The sequence below is a fragment of the Arachis hypogaea genome, chromosome 17, assembly GCF_003086295.3.
Source record: "Arachis hypogaea cultivar Tifrunner chromosome 17, arahy.Tifrunner.gnm2.J5K5, whole genome shotgun sequence".
Classification (NCBI taxonomy): domain Eukaryota; kingdom Viridiplantae; phylum Streptophyta; class Magnoliopsida; order Fabales; family Fabaceae; genus Arachis; species Arachis hypogaea.
This window is the reverse complement of record NC_092052.1, coordinates 107,805,932-107,826,172: the sequence shown is the minus strand read 5'-3', so window position 1 is coordinate 107,826,172 and position 20,241 is coordinate 107,805,932. Positions and strand designations below refer to the sequence as shown.

Below are 20,241 nucleotides of genomic sequence, written 5' to 3'. Positions count from 1 at the left end.
GATTCTGCTCAGAATTCTCTGTTTGTTACTGAGTGGATGATGGAAAAAGCTTGCTGTTGCTAAACCTGTTTCTTCCACCATTATTAAAGCCTTGTTGAGGCTTTTGATCCATCCATGAGAGATTTGGGTGATTTCTCCATGATGGATTATATGTGTTTCCATAAGGTTCACCCATGTAATTTACCTCTGCTATTGCAGGGTTCTCAGGATCATAAGCTTCTTCTTCAGAAGATGCCTCTTGAGTACTGTTGGATGCAGCTTGCATTCCATTCAGACTCTGGGAAATCGTATTGACTTGCTGAGTCAATATTTTATTCTGAGCCAATATGGCATTCAGAGTATCAATTTCAAGAACTCCCTTCTTCATAGGCGTCCCATTACTCACAGGATTCCTCTCAGAAGTGTACATGCAATGGTTATTAGCAACCATGTCAATAAGTTCTTGAGCTTCTGCAGGCGTTTTCTTTAGGTGAATGGATCCACCTGCAGAAGTATCCAATGACATCTTTGATAGCTCAGATAAACCATCATAGAATATATCCAGGATGGTCCATTCTGAAAGCATGTCAGAAGGACACTTTTTGGTCAACTGTTTGTATCTTTCCCAAGCTTCATAGAGGGATTCACCTTTTTTCTGTTTGAAGGTTTGAACATCCACTCTAAGCTTGCTCAGCTTTTGAGGAGGAAAGAACTTGGCTAAGAAAGCCGTGACCAGCTTATCCCAAGAGTTCAGGCTGTTTCTGGGTTGATAGTCCAACCAGATTCTAGCTCTGTCTCTTACAGCAAATGGGAAAAGCATGAGCCTGTAGACTTCAGGATCTACTCCATTAGTCTTAACAGTATCACAGATCTACAGGAATTCAGTTAAGAACTGAAAAGGATCTTCAGATGGAAGTCCATGAAACTTGTAGTTCTGCTGCATCAGAGAAACTAGCTGAGGTTTCAGCTCAAAGTTGTTTGCTCCAATGGTAGGAATGGAGATGCTTCTTCCATGTAAATTGGAATTAGGTGCAGTAAAGTCACCAAGCATTCTCCTTGCATTATTATTATTTTCAGCTGCCATCTCCTTTTCCTGTTTGATAATTTCTGACAGGTGCTTATTGGTTTGTTGTAATTCAGCTTCTCTTAGTTTCCTTTTCAGAGTCCTTTCAGGTTCTGGATCTGCTTCAACAAGAATATTCTTGTCCTTGCTCCTGCTTATATGACAAAGAAGAGGGCACAGAAAAATAATAATAATAGAGATCCTCTTTTTTTTTGTGAGTGAGGGAGAGATGTTAGTAGATGAATAAACAAATAGAAGGAGATGAGAGAGGAGGGGAATTTTCGAAAATAATTTTTGAAAAAGAGTTAGTGATTTTCGAAAATAGTTTTTGAAAAATGTGAGTAATTTTTTTCGAAATTTTTTTTAAAATCAAAAGTTAAAATAATTAGTTAATTAAAAAGAAATTTTTGAAAAAGGGGGAAGATATTTTCGAAAATTAGAGAGAGAGAGAGTTAGTTAGGTAGTTTTGAAAAAGATAAGAAACAAACAAAAAGTTAGTTAGTTAGTTGAAACAAATTTTGAAAAGATAAGAAGTTAGGAAGTTAGAAAAGATATTTTGAAATCAAATTTTTTTGAAAAAGATAAGATGAGAAGATATTTTTGAGAAGATATGATTGAAATTAGTTTTTTTTTGAAAAAGATTTGATTTTTAAAATCTCAATTAATGACTTGATTCACAAGAAATCATAAGATATGATTCTAGAACTCAAAGTTTGAATCTTTCTTAACAAGTAAGTAACAAACTTGAAATTTTTGAATCAAAACATTAATTGTTATTGTTATTTTCGAAAATTTGATATAGAAATAAGAAAAATGTTTTTGAAAAATGTTTTTAGAATTTTTGAAAATAACTAAGAAAATTGAAAAAGATTTGATTTTTGAAAAAGATAAGATTTTTAAATTGAAAATTTGATTTGACTCATGAAAACAACTAGATTTTTAAAATTTTTTGAAAGAATCAAATCTAATTTTCGAAATTTTAAGAGAGAAAAAGGGAAAGATATTTTTTTTTATTTTTGAATTTTTAATGATGAGAGAGAAAAACAAGAAAAATGATGCAATGCATGAGAATTTTAGATCAAAACATGTGATGCATGCAAGAATGCTATGAATGTCAAGATGAACACCAAGAACACTATGAAGATCATGATGAACACCAAGAACATATTTTTTGAAAAATTTTTAATGCAAAGAAAACATGCAAGACACCAAACTTAGAATTCTTTAATGCTTAGACACTAAGAATTCAAGAATGCATATGAAAAACAAGAAAAGACACAAAACATGCAAATGCAAAGATCAAACAAGAAGACTTACCAAGAACAACTTGAAGATAATGAAGAACACTATGAATGCATGATTATTTTCGAAAAATGCAAGATGCACATGCAATTGACACCAAACTTATAACATGACACATGACTCAAACAAGAAACACAAAAAATATTTTTGATTTTTATGATTTTCTAATTTTTTTGGATTTTTATTTTATATTTTTCAAAAATTATTTAGAAAAGAGAAAAATAAGGATTCAAAATTTTTAATATGAATTCCAGGAATCTTATGCTCTAAAGCTCCAATCAAAGGGTCAGGCATGGCTTAATAGCCAGCCAAGCTTTAGTATGTAACTCAGACATGACACGTCTAACATGCCCTACAGTCGTATTAGACATGGCTTTACAGCCAGCCATGCTTCATGAAACACTAGAATTCATTCTTAAAAATTCTGAAGAAAAATATATTTTTGAAAACATTTATTTTAAAAAATTTTTTCGAAAACAAAGGAGAAATTTTTGAAAGATTTTTGAAAAATTTTTGAAAACAAAACAAAAAGAAAATTAGCTAATCTGAGCAACAAGATGAACCGTCAGTTGTCCAAACTCGAACAATCCCCGGCAACGGCGCCAAAAACTTGGGGCGCGGATATTGTAATTACACTTTAATTATGTAAAAAATTCATCGCTCTTTCTTTCCCTGGTAATGGCGCCAAAAACATGATGCCAATACCATGGTTCACAATTTCGCACAACTAACCAGCAAGTGCACTGGGTCGTCCAAGTAATACCTTACGTGAGTAAGGGTCGAATCCCACGGAGATTGTTGGTATGAAGCAAGCTATGGTCACCTTGTAAATCTCAGTCAGGCGGATATCAAATGGTTATGGAGTTTTCGAAAATAATATAATAAAATAGGGATAGAAATACTTATGTAAATCATTGGTGAGAGTTTCAGATAAGTGAATAGAGATGCTTTCGTTCCTCTGAACCTCTGCTTTCCTGCTATCTTCATCCAATCAGTCTTACTCCTTTCCATGGCTGGCTTTATGTGATACATCACCACTGTCAATGGCTACTTTCGGTCATCTCTTGGGAAAATGATCCAATGCCCTGTCACGGCACGGCTAATCGTCTGGAGGCATCACCCTTGTCAATGGTTTCATCTTATCCTCTCAGTGAAAATGATCAACGCACCCTGTCATGGCACGGCTATTCATCTGTTGGTTCTCGATCATGCTGGAATAGGATTTACTATCCTTTTGCGTCTGTCACTACGCCCAGCAATCGCGCGTTTGAAGCTCGTCACAGTCATTCAATCATTGAATCCTACTCGGAATACCACAGACAAGGTTTAGACTTTTCAGATTCTCTTGAATGCTGCCATCATTCTAGCTTACACCACGAAGATTCTGATTAAGAGATCTAAGAGATACACATTCAGTCGAAGGTAGAACGGAAGTGGTTGTCAGGCACGCGTTCATAGGGAATGATGATGATTGTCACGTTCATCACATTCAGGTTGAAGTGCGAATGAATATCTTAGAAGTGAAATAAGATGAATTGAATAGAAAACAGTAGTACTTTGCATTAATCTTTGAGGAACAGCAGAGCTCCACACCTTAATCTATGGAGTGTAGAAACTCTACCGTTGAAAATACATAAGTGAAAGGTCCAGGCATGGCCGAGATGGCCAGCCCCCTAAAACGTGATCAATAGTCTCCTAAGATGAACAATGGATTAAAACTGAGACCAAAGATGATCAAATACAATAGAAAAAGGTCCTATTTATAATAAACTAGTCACTTGGGTTTACAGAAAGAAGTAATTGATGCATAAATCCACTTCCGGGGCCCACTTGGTGTGTGCTTGGGCTGAGCTTTAACTTTCCACGTGCAAAGGCCATTTGTGGAGTTGAACGCCAGGTTTTGATCCATTTCTGGCGTTCAACTCTGGTTTTTGATCCATTTCTGGCGCTGAACTCCAGAATTGGGCAGATAGCTGGCGTTGAACGCCAGTTTACGTCGTTTAAACTTGAGCAAAGTATGGACTATTATACATTGCTGGAAAGCTCTGGATGTCTACTTTCCAACGCAATTGGAAACGCACCGTTTCAAGTTCTGTAGCTCTAGAAAATCTACTTTGAGTGCAGGGAGGTCAGAATCCAACAGCATCAGTAGTCCTTCTTCAACCTCTGAATCTGATTATTGCTCAAGTCCCTCTATTTCAGCCAGAAAATACCTGAAATCACAGAAAAACACAAAAACTCATAGTAAAGTCCAGAAATGTGAATTTAACATAAAAACTAATGAAAACATCCCTAAAAGTAACTAGATCCTACTAAAAACATACTAAAAACAATGCCAAAAAGCGTATAAATTATCCGCTCATCACGCGCCTTAAGCAAAACACATATGACGCGGCTGCATGACTGACGCGACCGCGTGACAAGACAAGCTCCGAATGACGTGACCGTGTGACCCACGCGGACGCGTGACAGAGGCCATGCACCAGAAATTATAGAAAACGCTCCCAGCGATTTCTGAAGCCCTTTTTGGCCCAAATCCAAGTCCAGAAGGCATAGATTAGAGATTATAAAGTGTGGGAATGCATCCATTCAAAGAGAGCTCGCCAATTTAGTTACTTCTCATGATTTAGATCTAGTTTTGAGAGAGGTTCTCTCCTCTCTCTCTCTTAGGATTTAAGATTTCTCTTAGTTTTAGGAGTGACTCTCAATCCCAGGTTTAATGTTCCTTTATTTTAAGCTTCCCTTTCACTTTTATTCATTCCATTACTTTAGTTGATTATTTACTTTTGCCATCTAATTTATGAATTCTTCTATGTTCCAGATTATTTGAATTAATGCTATTTGAGGTATTTCAGTTTATTATTGCTCTCTTTTATTTATGTCACCATTGCTTTCAATCTGAAGACATTTTTATTTCAGCGAATTTACTTTTTCCCTTTTGCTCTTGGTTAAGAAATCAGTAACTCAGGAGTTATCTTAGCTCAACATAATTGATAACTGTTATCTTTGCTAATTGAATTGACCTTCAATAATCCCAATCTTTTCTTAGGAAATAAATAGGATTCGAAGATCAAACTAATTAGTCCCTTGACTTTCCTTTGCTTTAGTAAAGGTCAACTAAATGGAATTAAGATTCAATCTTCTTTATTATTGAGAAGGGTAACTAATCTGGACTTCCAATTTCTCATCCCTTGCCAAAAGTTTGCTTTACAGTATTTATTTATTTTTAATTGCCATTTAAATTATTTGTCATATTTGTTCCTCATTCTTGAAACCCCAAATTTACAATCTCCATAATCAATAATAAGAACATACTTCCCTGCAGTTCCTTGAGAAGACGACCCGAGATTTGAATACTTCGGTTAACAATTTATTTAGGGGTTTGTTACTTATGACAACCAAAACGTTTGTACGAAGGGATTTTTGTTGGTTTAGAAACTATATCTACAAAGCGACTACTTTATTAAAATTCTTTACTAGCAAAAAAACCCAACGTCAAAATGGTGCCGTTGTCGAGAAACTGCTAACGTGTGCCTTATTATTGGTTATTGTAAATATTTTTCTTTTACTTGTTTATTTATTTCTGTTTTTCCTTTTTAATTTTATTTGCTACTATGAACTCTCACCCCTCTCGCTTTGAGTTTGGTTCTAACTTTGTTGAAGAAAATAGAAGTTACAGCAGGAATATGCATCAAGGTCAAACCAATCAAGGATGGATGGAGCCAAGAGGATCTAATCAACCCTTTAGGCAACAACACCTTCCAAGATATCATGGACAACGACCATTCTACAATGCATACCCAGCTGATAGATATGGTGGACAACCTTGTAACTACCAACAAGCCCCACCCCGTGCCTATAGACCATCCTCTCAACATAACCTCGAACCACCGCACTCACAAGCTTCTCTTCACCATTCGCCACCACATGAGCTCTATTTACCCCAGTTCCAATCCAATCACTCCCAAGCACCACCACTTTCCTATGTATCATGTCTGAATCCATCACCCCGAGAATCAGAGGTTCGCCTCAAAGAAACAGTAAATAAACTTCAAACAACCATTCGACAACTGGAGCAAGCAGTAATTCAATTAGCTTCTAGACGTTCGAACATTCAAGGACCAACCACAGCCCCATGTGGACAATCTAACGAAGAGCGTAGCATGAAGGAAATACTAGAAACTCTAGTGGACAAGACAGAGAATGAATTCCTATTACAACAAGAAGAAGAGTTGGTTGAAGATCTAGGAGATGCTGAACCTCTATGGGAATTCAGAGCTGAGGAGAACTCCGTCAAGGACGTTACAGTTGATGCTAAGGAGGACAGTGCACAATCTCCAAGGCAAGTCATTTATGAAGAACTAGACGGAATAACCCAGGACACAAATTCCCTTGAAGATGATAGTCACAAGTCAATCTCTCTTAGTAATGAACTTGCATCCGCAAGTGAATTCTCTGAGATCGAAGAATCTTCTCCAAATGAATACGAAGATGATGCAGAGGTAGATTTCTCTCAACCTCCAGTCTATGACTCAAGTGATAAGGAAGACACAGAAGACTTTGACCAGGACACAGATGCATTTGAAGAACCTTGCAAAGAAGTGGAGGAATTCACAGAAGAGCACAAGGGAGTAGAACTTACAGAACCACCGGAAACACCTACCCCAAGGCCATTACCACCCAATACAAGCTTCAAGTGGGTACAATCCTTAACCTTTAACTTTACTTTTTCACTTGAATATGGTTTGCTTGAAACAGATGGCCAGCTTAGAGCTCTCTGCGGCTTTAAGAGTAAGAGGGAAATGGCTCGTGCTCAGAGCTGGTGCACAAGGTTCAATAAGGTTCCACACTTCAACTTGAAGTGCATGGATTGGTATCACGTTCAATTGAATGGATCTCGGAAAACGTTTGGTCACCATGGTGAGAATCTACTTTCTAAACCGCCTGGATGGAAAAGTATAGATCAAGACGGAGGCGGATTTAAAAGCAAAGTTTGGGATCCTAGAATCTATTCCGACATTCGTCATCCCGGGAGCCTAAAAATTTGTTTGAAGCTGCTCAGGAGCTTTACATGCCTAGTTTGGGACCCCGGAGGCTATTGGCATTCCAAGCATTGGTGGAGATTTTTGGATGAATTTAAGCATAAGCCGCCATAACAGGAAGCTCATCCAATGTCCAACTTAAGGACTTTAACTAAAAGTGCTAGGTGGGAGACAACCCACCATGGTATGATCGTTCAATTTTCAATTTTTATTTTGTTTTGTTTGATTTCAAGTTTTATTTTATTTTATAATATTGAACCTAGAATTTTGCATCGCATTCATATTAATCATTGCATTCTGCATACTGCATAAAAAAAATGGTGCGCGATGCGACCGCATCACTCATGCGATCGTGTCATATTGCGAAAAACACTACCCATGCGACCGCGTCATCCATGCGGCCGCGTGATATGGAAATCGGCGTAAAAATCCAACATCCAGAAAGTTAGGCTGGAATCGTGCGGCCGTTATGCGTTTCGCACAAATGACCCACGCGATCGCGTCACCCACGTGACCGCGTCACTTGCACAATGCCAATCCCACGCAGCCGCGTGAGCGACACGACCGCGTCGCATGGATTGCACGAGCACTCCAAAGGAGATAGAGAGTTGCGCTGAAACGACGCTAGATTCGTGCATTTAGCACAAATCCCAACAACGCGATCGCATGCGCTAGGCGATCGCGTCATTCAATCTTTTTTGCCCTCCATGCGATCGCGTCACCCACGCGATCGCGTCATCCCCATTTCGCTTCACCCACGCGACCGCGTGCCCCACGCAACCGTGTGGATTCAAATTTATAACCCCCCAACCACGCGAACCCTATCAGTCGCGCCCCTCTTGAAACCCTCTCCTCCCTCTCTTCTTCTCTCCAATCCAACCACCACCATCCAGCCACCATCATCGCCACCCCCAGATGTCGCCGACCTCCCAGACGCCGCCGCCACCTACCCCCCTTCCTCCTCCCCCTTCTTTCTTCTTCTTTCTTCTTCTTCCCCCCTCTCCACCACTGCCCCCTTCGCAACCACTACCCACCGCCGCCGCCCGTCCCAGCCGCGCTCCCCATCCACCACACACACACCTACCCCCTCCCTTCCCCTCTTACCCCCTACCCTATTACCCATCCCTTCTTTCCTCCTGCCCCGAACAGCCGTGCCCACCACCGCCAGCCGCCGCGCCAGACGCTGTCACCACCACCCCCAGCCACCTTTCTGCCCACTCTCCTTATTCGCCCTACCAGGTTTCGACGAACGCCACCCTTCTATCCTTAGTCATTATTTCATTATTTTCTGTTTATGTTCATGTTTAGGCTAGTTAGATATGCATGTTGTAGTGGATTTTAAGTTGTTAGGTAGCCTAGGATGTGGTTAGTGGATTTAGGCCTGTTTACTTGCACTGTTCATGTTTCTGTTTTATCAAATTTGTAATTCTGCTGTTGCTGTGATGTTTGTAATGTTCATATGCTGTGATTTCTTGTTTCATGCTGCTCTTTACACTGAATTTTCATGTTTATATTCCTTATATGTAATTGCAAGCTTTAATTTTAATTCATATGAACTATTTGATTGCTGTTTATTTTCTGGGACTAGGGATGTCAATGGGGCGGGGCGGGGGCGGGGGATGCCTCCTTGCTCCCCGTCCCCGCCCCCAGAATTAATCCCCATCCCCGCCCCGATCCCCGCCATGGGGGATAATTGTCCTCATCCCCATTCCCCGCGTTCCCCATATTCCCCGCGGGGCCCCATTCCCCATCCCCTTATATTTAACATTCATATGAAAATTATAGTAAAAAATATCAAAAAAATAAAAAACAAACTACAAAATACTATTACAAACACACAAACATATCTTATCCAAGATTATAAGTCCAAAATACAACATAGCAAATTATAATCCATAAAATAAAATCTTAAAATACAACTTCCATTCTAAAAAAAGCAATAAGATATAGTCTTTAACATCAAGTATTCTTTGATGGTCAGCATACTCAGCAAGAAAAATCATAATTGCTTTAGATACATAGAAGGAGAGAAAATCAAGCAACTATTTCAAAATCAAACCCTAACTATTTCAAAATTATAAACCCTATATGTCTAATTGCTTTAGATACATAAAAAGAGAGAAAATCAAAATTATACAACACAGTGAGTAGGGAAGACTGAATAATAGGGTTAGGGTTTTTTTAATTGGTAAAATTACTAAAAAACCCACCTATGTTAGAAATAAAGTAAGGTTATTTAAGAAATTTCAAACATTCGGGAAATTATCGGGGATGGGGCGGGGATCCCCGCTCGGGTCCCCGCGCCTGTCTCGGGGGAATTTTGCTCCCCATCCCCATCCCCACGGAAAAAATTCCCCACCAATGGGGTTCCATTCGGGGCGGTCCCCGCGGGGATACCCGCCTCCTGGGGATTTTTGACACCCCTATCCGGGACAATCCAATTTTAGCCGGAATGCTGCCCAAATTTTTGTTAAATATTTTTATTCATGTTTTGGTTTTGGCATTTTGAAATCTGCTTTCCTCTGCTTTACCCAAACCCATTCATGAATGCCAGGCACGCATTCTTATTGTCTTTGATTTTCTGGTTCATATATTGCATTTTTGATGTTTGATTCCAATATTTGCTATTTCTATATCTATTTGAATCATCATCAACCTGTTTTCCTTGTTGGTTATGAGTTACCTATCGCTTCTAATTATGAATGCTTGTTACTTAGAAAATTATCCTTATGCCACTTACCTTAACCCATTTTTCATTAACTCACTAATTCTAATTTCCTGAACTCTTTTTTAATTCTAACCAAACTAACCTTTTAAAATCTTTTTTCTGGTTTTTCACTTTCTTTTAACCCTCTAACCATGACATACTGATAATTTTTCCTACTTAACATGCCTTCTATTACATTTTGGATTGTGAATTTTTTCTTTCGAACTTTTAACTCCTATACAATCCTTAATGCACATTTACTTAACTCATTTACCTCATTCTAATTCTCCTTTGCCACTTTATGTTTCTTTTGACTATTTGCCTATTTGTTTTCCTATTTTTATTATATCCTGGTTTTCTATTTTTCAGGATGTCAGATTCCCAGAGAAAGGGAAAAGGAAAGGCTACCACTAGCAAACGTAAAAGAGGAGAATCATCTATGTCTATCATAGATCTCATGCATGATGCCTCCTGGCGGGAGAAAAACTTCACCCCACAGGAGAAGGCCGACCAGCTACTCCCTGCTAATGACCCAGTGAAGTTTGCAAACCGATACTGTGAGCTGAAGTATCCGGCGTTTGCAAACTCCAGGAACCTATACCTGGAGAGGACTCTGAAGATCCCAGAAGAACTCCAGCAATACACCTCTGATCAGATCAAACAAAGAGGCTGGTTCTTTCTGGAGAGAAACCTGTCTGAGGTCAATGCATCTTGGGTAAGGGAATTCTACTGCAATTACTTCAAGACTTCCCTAGATGCAGTGAACCTTAGGAGGAAGCAGATTCTGATCACTGAAGAGGCAATTGAAGATGTTCTGAAGCTTCTGCCTAAATCTGATCAGCCAGATGGTTATCAGAAAGCTGAGGAAGACATGCGCTTTCTGAAGTTTGATTGGGATGCAGTCAAGGCCCGGATAGCCCTTGACCCGACCGTTCCTTGGATTATGGGTCAGAACACCACCATGCCCAAGGGAATCAAGCGGGCATACTTGAATGATGAGGCTCGGCTGTGGCATCAGATACTTAACAACTTCATTATGCCGAGTACTCACGAGATAGATATACCTGCCACTATGATCACCCTCCTATGGTGTGTGATGGAGGGTAAGGACCTGTACCTACCACGCTTTATCCGGTTCTACATGGCCAGGGTCCACGTTCGAGGCACTCTTTCCTTTCCATATTTGATCACACAGCTAGGCCGTCGAGCTGACGTGCCTTGGGAGGATGCTGATGAGAGGCCACCTGCTGCAGAATGCAAGAAGATTATCCCATACAGCAGGAACTTTCTGGCCTTGGGCTACAGACTTCCATTCCTCACTGCTTCTGGTGACACTGCCACACCATCTGCTGGCCCCTCTTCCTCCACAGCTACACTTGCCACCACCACTGCACCTCCACCTGCCCCAGAGCCCATCTATCATCTAGTGCACCACCTGTTTCGACGGCTTGACTAGATGGAGCGTCGCAACAAGTGACGCTATGAGCACCTGAAGCTGATGACACGATCGGGCGACATTCCCTCCGAGTCTGACACACCATCCGAGGCATCTGAAGAGGAGGCGGATGCACCCGAGGCTGCGCCTCATCCACAGCAGGAGGCAGCACAGGCAGGCACCCAGCAGGCAGCCCACCAGCAGGAGACCCCGCATCAGATCCAGGCTGTAGACCCTGAGATCCCTATTCAGACAGCCCTTCCTCTACAGCAACCGGATGCTCAGATCACCACCACAGAGACCCCAGCTACCCACCCTTCCAGTGATGACACTCCTTCACACGCTGCTTGAGTGAGCATCAGGGACGATGCTACATTTTAAGTGTGGGGAGGTCGCCATCTCTGGCGTTCTTTTTTGGTGAACCACTACATACTCTTTTTATTTATTTTGCTATTTTTTCTGTATTTTTCTTTTTTTATTTCTATTTTGCAGTACTTATAGATTGTTGTTTATGTATTTATACTCTATTTCTGTATTTTGCATTTTTAGTTCATATTTTAGCCACTTAGTTTAGTTGCAATTCTAACTTACTAGTATAGAAATTGTGGATTGATTAGTATAGTTTACCATTTTTAGCATAAGACAACTCGGAATAGATTGAAAAAAAAGGAAGTAAACTAGAGACTTTAACAGAATCAAAACAACCCACACCTTGTATATATAGCATTACATGTTAGTTAATTAAACAACATTTTATCAAGGAGAAACACTAGAACTTTAAAGCCACCTTAAGTTTTACATTGAGAATAATGGGAATTTTTAACTAAACCTGCATGACATACATAAGTGATAAATGATTTTTGAGCTAGAGAACACATAGCCTGTGAGTTTTAAGCTTAATTGTATGGTTACATTCAAACCATAATTTTTATTCCTGTGTGTTCCGCCCTTCTTTTATATTCTGGTGTTCTTTACTTTGTTTTAATCTATATGTCCGATTCTAGAATGTAGATACATACCAAGAGAATGATTGAGGCCACTATTTGATTTTAGCTCACTTATCCTAAAATAGCCTACCTTTTACATCACCCTTGTTAGCCCCCTTGAGCCTTTAAATCCCCTCTTATTTTATAGCCACATTACTAGCCTTAAACAGAAAAATAAAATAAAGTCCCAAGTTGAATCCTTGGTTAGCTTAAGATAGAAATTGTGTAATTGTTTAAATGTGGGAAAACCTATTGGGAACATGGATGATAGAAACAAAGGGTAGAAGGTTGAAAAAGAATAAAGATGTTTCAAAATAAGAATTTTTGGGAAACATGCTCACGTGAAGTTAAAGAAATTAAATTACCATGTGCATAAAAAAAATATTTTATTATTTTTCAATATTTGAATAAAGGGGACACAAAAGAATCCCCCAAATGCAAATAAAGCAATGCACATGGGATAAAAATAAACATTAAGGCATGAGCATGTAACATCAAAAGTGGAAAAATATGGAAAAATAGGTAAAGCAGCTTTGCTTTAGAAAGTATGTATGTTAGGTGAGATCTTAGACTAATTAAGGATTCACTTATTAGCTCACTTAGCCTTATACATATACCCTTACCTTTACCTTGGCCCCATTACAACCTTAGTTAAAGACCTCATGATTTTTGGTATGTCTATATTCTATAATTGTTGATTGGTTAGATGAAGAACAAAGTTATAGAAAGAAAGAATAAAAAGAAGAATAGAGTGATTAACCCAATAAACACTGAGTGATTAGAGAGTAAACACAAAATCCAGTGAGGGTTCAATAGCTCATTAACATATATCTCTGCTTAAATTATTAATTGTCTTGTAAGTTTTTAAAATGTTTTTCTCTCCCATCTCAATTGTAAAGGCACTTTATCACTATCTAAGGCTTGGCTATATATATACATACATGACTCCTTGAGAATGTGAATTAATTTAACTACATGCAAGCTTTATATTCAAGTAAATAAAAATTAGAATTGCATGATGCATCATTCATCTAGGTAGTTGCATTTAGATTAGATTGCATTGCATGACATTCCACCACTTTAACCTTACTTTTTACCTTGGATTTAGCATGAGGACATGCTATTGTTTAAGTGTGGGGAGGTTGATAAACCCATATTTTATGATATATTTTGTGCTTAATTTGAGTGATTTATTCAATCCTTCACCCACTTATTCATATTAATTGCATAGTTTTACTTTCCCTTCCTTATTATGTGATGTATGTGAAAAACATGTTTCCTATGCTTTAAAATTAATTATTTTAATTACCTTTATTTCCATTCGATGCCGTGATTAGTGTGTTGAGTAGTTTCAGATCTTCTAAGGCAGGAATGACTTAAAGGATGGAAAAGGAAACATACAAAGATGGAAGGAAAGCACAAAATAGAGTTTCTAAAGAAACTGGCATCCACGCGATCGCATGGGCGACGCGGACGCATGCCAAGCGCGAATCGACAGCGACGCGGCCGCATGACTGACGCGACCGCGCGCCTTAAGCAAAACACATATGACGCGGCCGCATGACTGACGCGACTGCGTGACAAGACAAGCTTCGAATGACGCGACCGTGTGACCCACGCGGACGCATGACAGAGGCCACGCACCAGAAATTACAGAAAATGTTCCCAGCGATTTCTGAAGCCCTTTTTGGCCCAAATCCAAGTCCAGAAGGCATAGATTAGAGATTATAAAGTGTGAGAATGCATCCATTCAAAGAGAGCTTGCCAATTTAGTTACTTCTCATGATTTAGATCTAGTTTTGAGAGAGGTTCTCTCCTCTCTCTCTTAGGATTTAGGATTTCTCTTAGTTTTAGGAGTGACTCTCAATCCCAGGTTTAATGTTACTTTATTTTAAGCTTCCCTTTCACTTTTATTCATTCCATTACTTTAGTTGATTATTTACTTTTGCCATCTAATTTATGAATTCTTCTATGTTCCAGATTATTTGAATTAATGCTATTTGAGGTATTTCAGTTTATTATTGCTCTCTTTTATTTATGTCACCATTGCTTTCAATCTGAAGACATTTTTATTCCAGCGAATTTACTTTTTCCCTTTAAATAGGATTCGAAGATCAAACTAATTAGTCTCTTGACTTTCCTTTTCTTTAGTAAAGGTCAACTAAGTGGAATTAAGATTCAGTCTTCTTTATTATTGAGAAGAGTAACTAATCTGGACTTCTAATTTCTCATCCCTTGCCAAAAGTTTGCTTTACAGTATTTATTTATTTTTAATTGCCATTTAAATTATTTGTCATATTTGTTCCTCATTCTTGAAACCCCAAATTTACAATCTCCATAATCAATAATAAGAACATACTTTCCTACAGTTCCTTGAGAAGACGACCCGAGGTTTGAATACTTCGGTTAACAATTTATTTAGGGGTTTGTTACTTGTGACAACCAAAACGTTTGTACAAAAGGGATTTTTGTTGGTTTAGAAACTATATCTACAAAGAGACTATTTTATTAAAATTCTTTACTAGCAAAAAAACCTAACGTCAGAGGATTTATCCGCAATTTTCTAGACCACGCAAAAGTTCTCTCGTCAAGTGGTTATTGTGGTTTTGGTATGGTGGCTGTGAATAAGTATTTTGTGTGGTCTGGTATGGTCTTGGGTTGGAGAATTGGTGAGTGGAGTTGTTGTACTGGTTTGGATTGTGGGGTCTGTGGTTTTGGTTTTGGTTTTGTTGGTTTTTCCACCCAAAGGTTGGGTGGTTCTTCCAACCAGGGTTGTAAGTCTTAGAGTAAGGGTCATGCTCTTGTCTTGCAGAATTTCCAATGTAGTTGACTTGTTCTTCCTCTGTGTTTTGACTCTTCTGGTACTGATGGTTGGGTGTGAATTGCTGCTACTTGGCTTGCCTCCATCTTCTTTGTGAGATCTGCCAATTGCTTGGCAATAATCTTGTTCTGAGCCAAAATTGCATCCATGTTGTTCAGCTCCATGACTCCCCTGTTGTTGCTTCTATTTGAGGCATAGAAGTACTCATTGTCAGCCATTGTCTCAATAACATCAATGGCTTCTTCAATGGTCTTCTTCTTGTTGAGTGACCCTCCAGATGAGTGATCCACAGCCTTCTTTGATTCATAGAAAAGTCCTTCATAAAAGATATGCAATTGCACCCACTCATTAAACATCTCAGGGGAGCATTTCCTTGTCAGATCTTTGAATCTCTCTCAGGCTTCATACAAGGTTTCACCATCCTGCTATCTAAATGTTTGAACCTCTGCTCTCAGCCTATTGACTCTTTGTGGAGGATAGAACCTTGCGAAGAAATTGTTAACTACATCTTCCCAAGTTGTAAGGCTCTCCTTTGGAAATGACTTTAGCCACTTGGATGCTTTATCCCTTAGAGAGAAGGGGAATAAAAGCAGCCTGTAAGCATCAGGATGAACTCCATTTGATTTCACTGTGTCACAGATCCTTAGGAATGTAGTGAGATGCTGATTAGGGTCTTCTTGGGTGTTTCCTCCAAAAGAACAATTGTTTTGAACCAGTGTCATGAGCTGAGGCTTCAATTCAAAATTATTAGCATGGATAGTTGGCTTTTGAATGCTGCTACCACAATTTCCTGGGTTTGGATTGATGTAGGAGCCTAGAACTCTCTTCTCTTGTCCAGCAAGGTTTGCTGCACCTCCTCTGGCATGATTGTTCATCTCTCCTTCATGATGGTTTTCCATATCATCCTCCATGGTTATATCCAAGTCTTCCTCCTCTTCTTCTGCACCAATGGCCTTCTTTCCTCTTGCTTCCCTCCTTAATCTCAAGAAGGTTCTTTCCGGTTCACTGTCAAAAGAGGTTGAGACCTCTCTTCTACCTATCATATAATGAACAAGTACAAGAAACAGCAAATGCAAAGTCCACTAAAACAGAGTATAGTTAGCTTGGTTAGAGTAATTTATCAAATGGTTAGTGAATTAGCTTGCTGGAAAGTAAGAAAACAGAGAAAAATAAAGAGAAACAGCAGAAATTGCAGAAAGTGAAAATGACAGCTGGAATTAAAATTCAATTACTCAAAAGAAAAGAAAAGTGCTCAATCTAGTTATTCTCCAATTTAGTAATTGTCAATACAAAACCAATCCCCGGCAACGGCGCCATAAACTTGATGCACGAAAATTTGCCTCTCAACAAATATTCTACTGGCAAGTGCACCGAATTGTCGTCAAGTAAAAACTCACTGTAGAGTGAGGTCGTATCCCACAGGGATTGGTTGGTTAATCAATGTTAATTGGAGAATTATTCTAGTTGAGCGAAATCAGAATTGAATTGGTGTTGCAGAATGTAAATTAGCGGGAAACTTAAATTACAGGAAATTAAAGGAACAGAAATTAAAATTGTAAGAAAGTAAATAACAGAAACTTAAATTGCAAGAAAATAAATGGGAATGGGGAATTAGCATGAAATTAAAGAAGCAGAATATAATAAGAATGGGTAAGATCAGAGTAGGAGATTCATTGGGCTTTAGGAGATATTGAATTCTCCGGATCAAATCATTTTCATCTCTTCCTCAATCAATGCATTCATTGACATTGCTTGGCGATCTTAGATGATTGGATCCCAATGTCTTGGCTCACCAATCTCTCTAAGCATGAACAATTGCCCAATATCTTGATTTAATTGCTCATGGGAAGAGATGAAGTTCAGTCACTGATTAGACCACACAAATTCATAGATCAAAGAATTGGTAGGATTAAATGTCATAATATTCATCCAACCCCCAATCTCATCCAATGTGAGAAAGTGTTTTTAGCATGAATTCCTCATACCTCTTTCAAGGATAAGAGGGATTCCAATTATGAGTAGCTTCTCTGTCAAGACAACTACCCAATTAAATTAAGATCGAAAGCTTTCTAACAAAAATCAAGAGAAAAGAAAGAAGAAGAAGATGAAAACTACTATTGATCCATTGAATTGCAACAGAGCTCCCTAACCCAATGAAAGGGTTTAGTTGTTCATAGATCTTAAAATGGAAAATGGAATTGAAAGATACATTGCAAAATTGAAAGAATTCAGAAAATTAAAATTGGCAGAGTGTCAATATCTCTCTCTCGCCAAAAGTTCCAAAAGTCCCCAACTAACTTCAATTCTAAGCTATTTATACACTTTTTTTTCTTGATCTTCAATCTATGAATTGGGCTTTTGGCCTTAATTGAATTGGGTTGAAGTTGCTCCAATTGGTTTCCCTTGCTGTTGAGAAGAGATCTGTTTGAATTGCCAAATTCTGATGCTCACGTTGGAGTCCACGTTTGAGGACCAACGTTGAAATAAATGCCCTTTAGAAAATTCAGTTCTGCTTGCTGTCATTGGCGTTTGGATCAACGTTAGAGTGCCAACGTTCTTCTACCCACACGTACGCGTGCTTTGCGCGTTTGTGCCCTTGGGGTCAAAATACGCATCCACGCGTGCGCGTACGCTGCGGGCGCGTGGATGCAAAATCCCAATTTTCAGTTTTGAAAGCTTTTAGAAGAATGTTGGCCTTGTCGTTGGACTGGCAACGTTTCCTCCAATGTTGGCCTATCCACGCATGCGCGCGATGTACGCGTGCGCGTGGACTCTCAAAAGTTAAGCCTGCACGTACGCGCCATGGACGCGTGCGCATCGTTGCGCGTTTTTAAATTCAGCATTTTGAGATCAGAATCGCGCACGTTGGGCAACAACATTTTAGGTAGCGTTTGGGGTCCAACGTTACCCATCCACGTGTACGCGTCAGCTACGCGTGCACATGGATTGTCAGAATTTCCAATCCACGCGTAGGCATATAGCACGCGTGTGCGTCGCTAGAAAATTTTAAAATCTCCAGAAAGCATATTTTATCACAACATTGGGGGTAACGTTGGCATGCCAACGTTCCCTCCAACGTGGGCACCAGCAAATTATGCAGAATCTTGCTCTGCTTTCTTCTCAACGGTGGAGTTTTTACACCTTATAGATTAAGGTGCGGAGCTCTGCTGTTCTTCATGAATTAATGCAAGTACTATTGTTTCTCTTTCAATTCACGCTTACTTCTTCTCCAAGATATACTCTTGTACTTAATTCAGTTAAGTCAGAATGAAGGGGTGACCCATGACAATCACCCACTATCTTCGTTACTCGCTTAGCCAAGATCCGCGTGCCTGACAACCACAAGCGGTCTACATGATGTTCAACGTAGTCATTAGATGACAACCGGAGTATATTCTCTTGGGTCTCTAATCCATGATTTGCATCGTCTCTCCTGACAACAGAGCATCCGAATCTGTGAGATTAGAAGCTTCGTGGTATAGACTAGAACCATTGGCAGCATTCCTGAGATCCGGAAAGTCTAAACCTTGTCTGTGGTATTCCAAGTAGGATCTGGGAAGGGATGACTGTGACGAGCTTCAAACTTGCGAATGTTAGGCACAGTGACAGTGTGCAAAAGGATAGAGAGATCTTATTCTGACGCTAGTGAGAACCGACAGATGATTAGCCGTGCGGTAGCTGTACCTGGTATTTTTCATCCGAGACGAGAAATCTAACAGTTGATTAGCCGTGCAGAAACTGTACCTGGTATTTTTCATCCGAGAGGATCATACAGCTTGCCATGGAAGGGAGCACGCATGATTGGAAGAAGACAATAGGAAAGCAGAGGTTCAGAAGCAACGAAGCATCTCTAAACGCTTATCTGAAATTCCTACCAATGAACCAAATAAGTATCTTTATTTTATTTTATATTTTATTTATCTTTTTATTATCAAAACTTTATAACCATTTGAATCCGCCTGACTAAGATTTACAAGATGACCATAGCTTGCTTCAAGCCGACAATCTCTGTGGGATCGACCTTTACTCACGTAAGGTATTACTTGGACGACCCAGTGCACTTGCTCGTTAGTTGTATCGGAGTTGTGAAAGTGTGAATCACAATTTTGTGTACTAAGTTTTTGGCGCCGTTGCCGGGGATTGTTCGAGTTTGGACAACTGACGGTTCATCTTGTTGCTTAGATTGGGTAATTTTATTTTATTTTAAGATTTTTATTTTTTATTTTCGAAAAATTAAAAAAAAATGTATTCTTCAAAATTTTTAAGAATGAATTCTAGAACTTCTTAAGATATGTTGAAGCCTGGCTGGCTGTTAAGCCATGTCTGATCTTTTGGACCGAGGTTTCCACTTTCTATTGTAGAAAGGACATGTCTGCATTTGTTATGCTAAAGCTTGGCTGGCCATTTGGTCATGTCTAATTCTTTTGGACCGAAGCTTTAGACTAACATTGCATAAATCCTGGAATTCTTATTAAAAATTTTGAATTTCTTTAATTTCTATTTCCAAAATTTTTTCGAAAAATATACAAAAAAAATTAATAAAACTATAAAAACCAAAAATTTTGTGTTTCTTGTTTGAGTCTAGTGTCAAATTTTAAGTTTGGTGTCAACTGCATATTTTTAAATTTTCTTAAATTTTTGAAAATATATGCATTGTGTTCTTCTTTGATCTTCAAGTTGTTCTTGATGATTTTCCTTGTTTAATCTTGTGATTTTCTTGTTTTCTGCTTTTTGTTATTTTTCATATGCATTTTCGAATTCATGGTGTCTAAACATTAAAAATTTCTAAGTTTGGTGTCTTGCATGTGTTTCTTTTCTTAAAAATTTTTAAAAATATGTTCTTGATGTTCATCTTGATCTTCAAAGTGTTCTTGGTGTTCATCTTGACATTCAAAGTGTTTTTGCA

The 20,241-nt window shown here is 38.8% G+C and overlaps 1 non-coding gene and 1 pseudogene across 1 annotated transcript; both read left to right on the top strand.

Moving 5' to 3' along the window:
• The first annotated feature begins 559 nt into the window (after positions 1–559).
• On the top strand, positions 560–667 carry LOC112767885 (small nucleolar RNA R71). The gene has a single exon (XR_003185325.1). It is a non-coding gene; the product is annotated as a small nucleolar RNA R71 (small nucleolar RNA).
• A 15,027-nt stretch (positions 668–15,694) lies between these two features.
• Positions 15,695–15,793, top strand: LOC112767498 (small nucleolar RNA R71; annotated as a pseudogene).
• Positions 15,794–20,241: the final 4,448 nt, after the last annotated feature.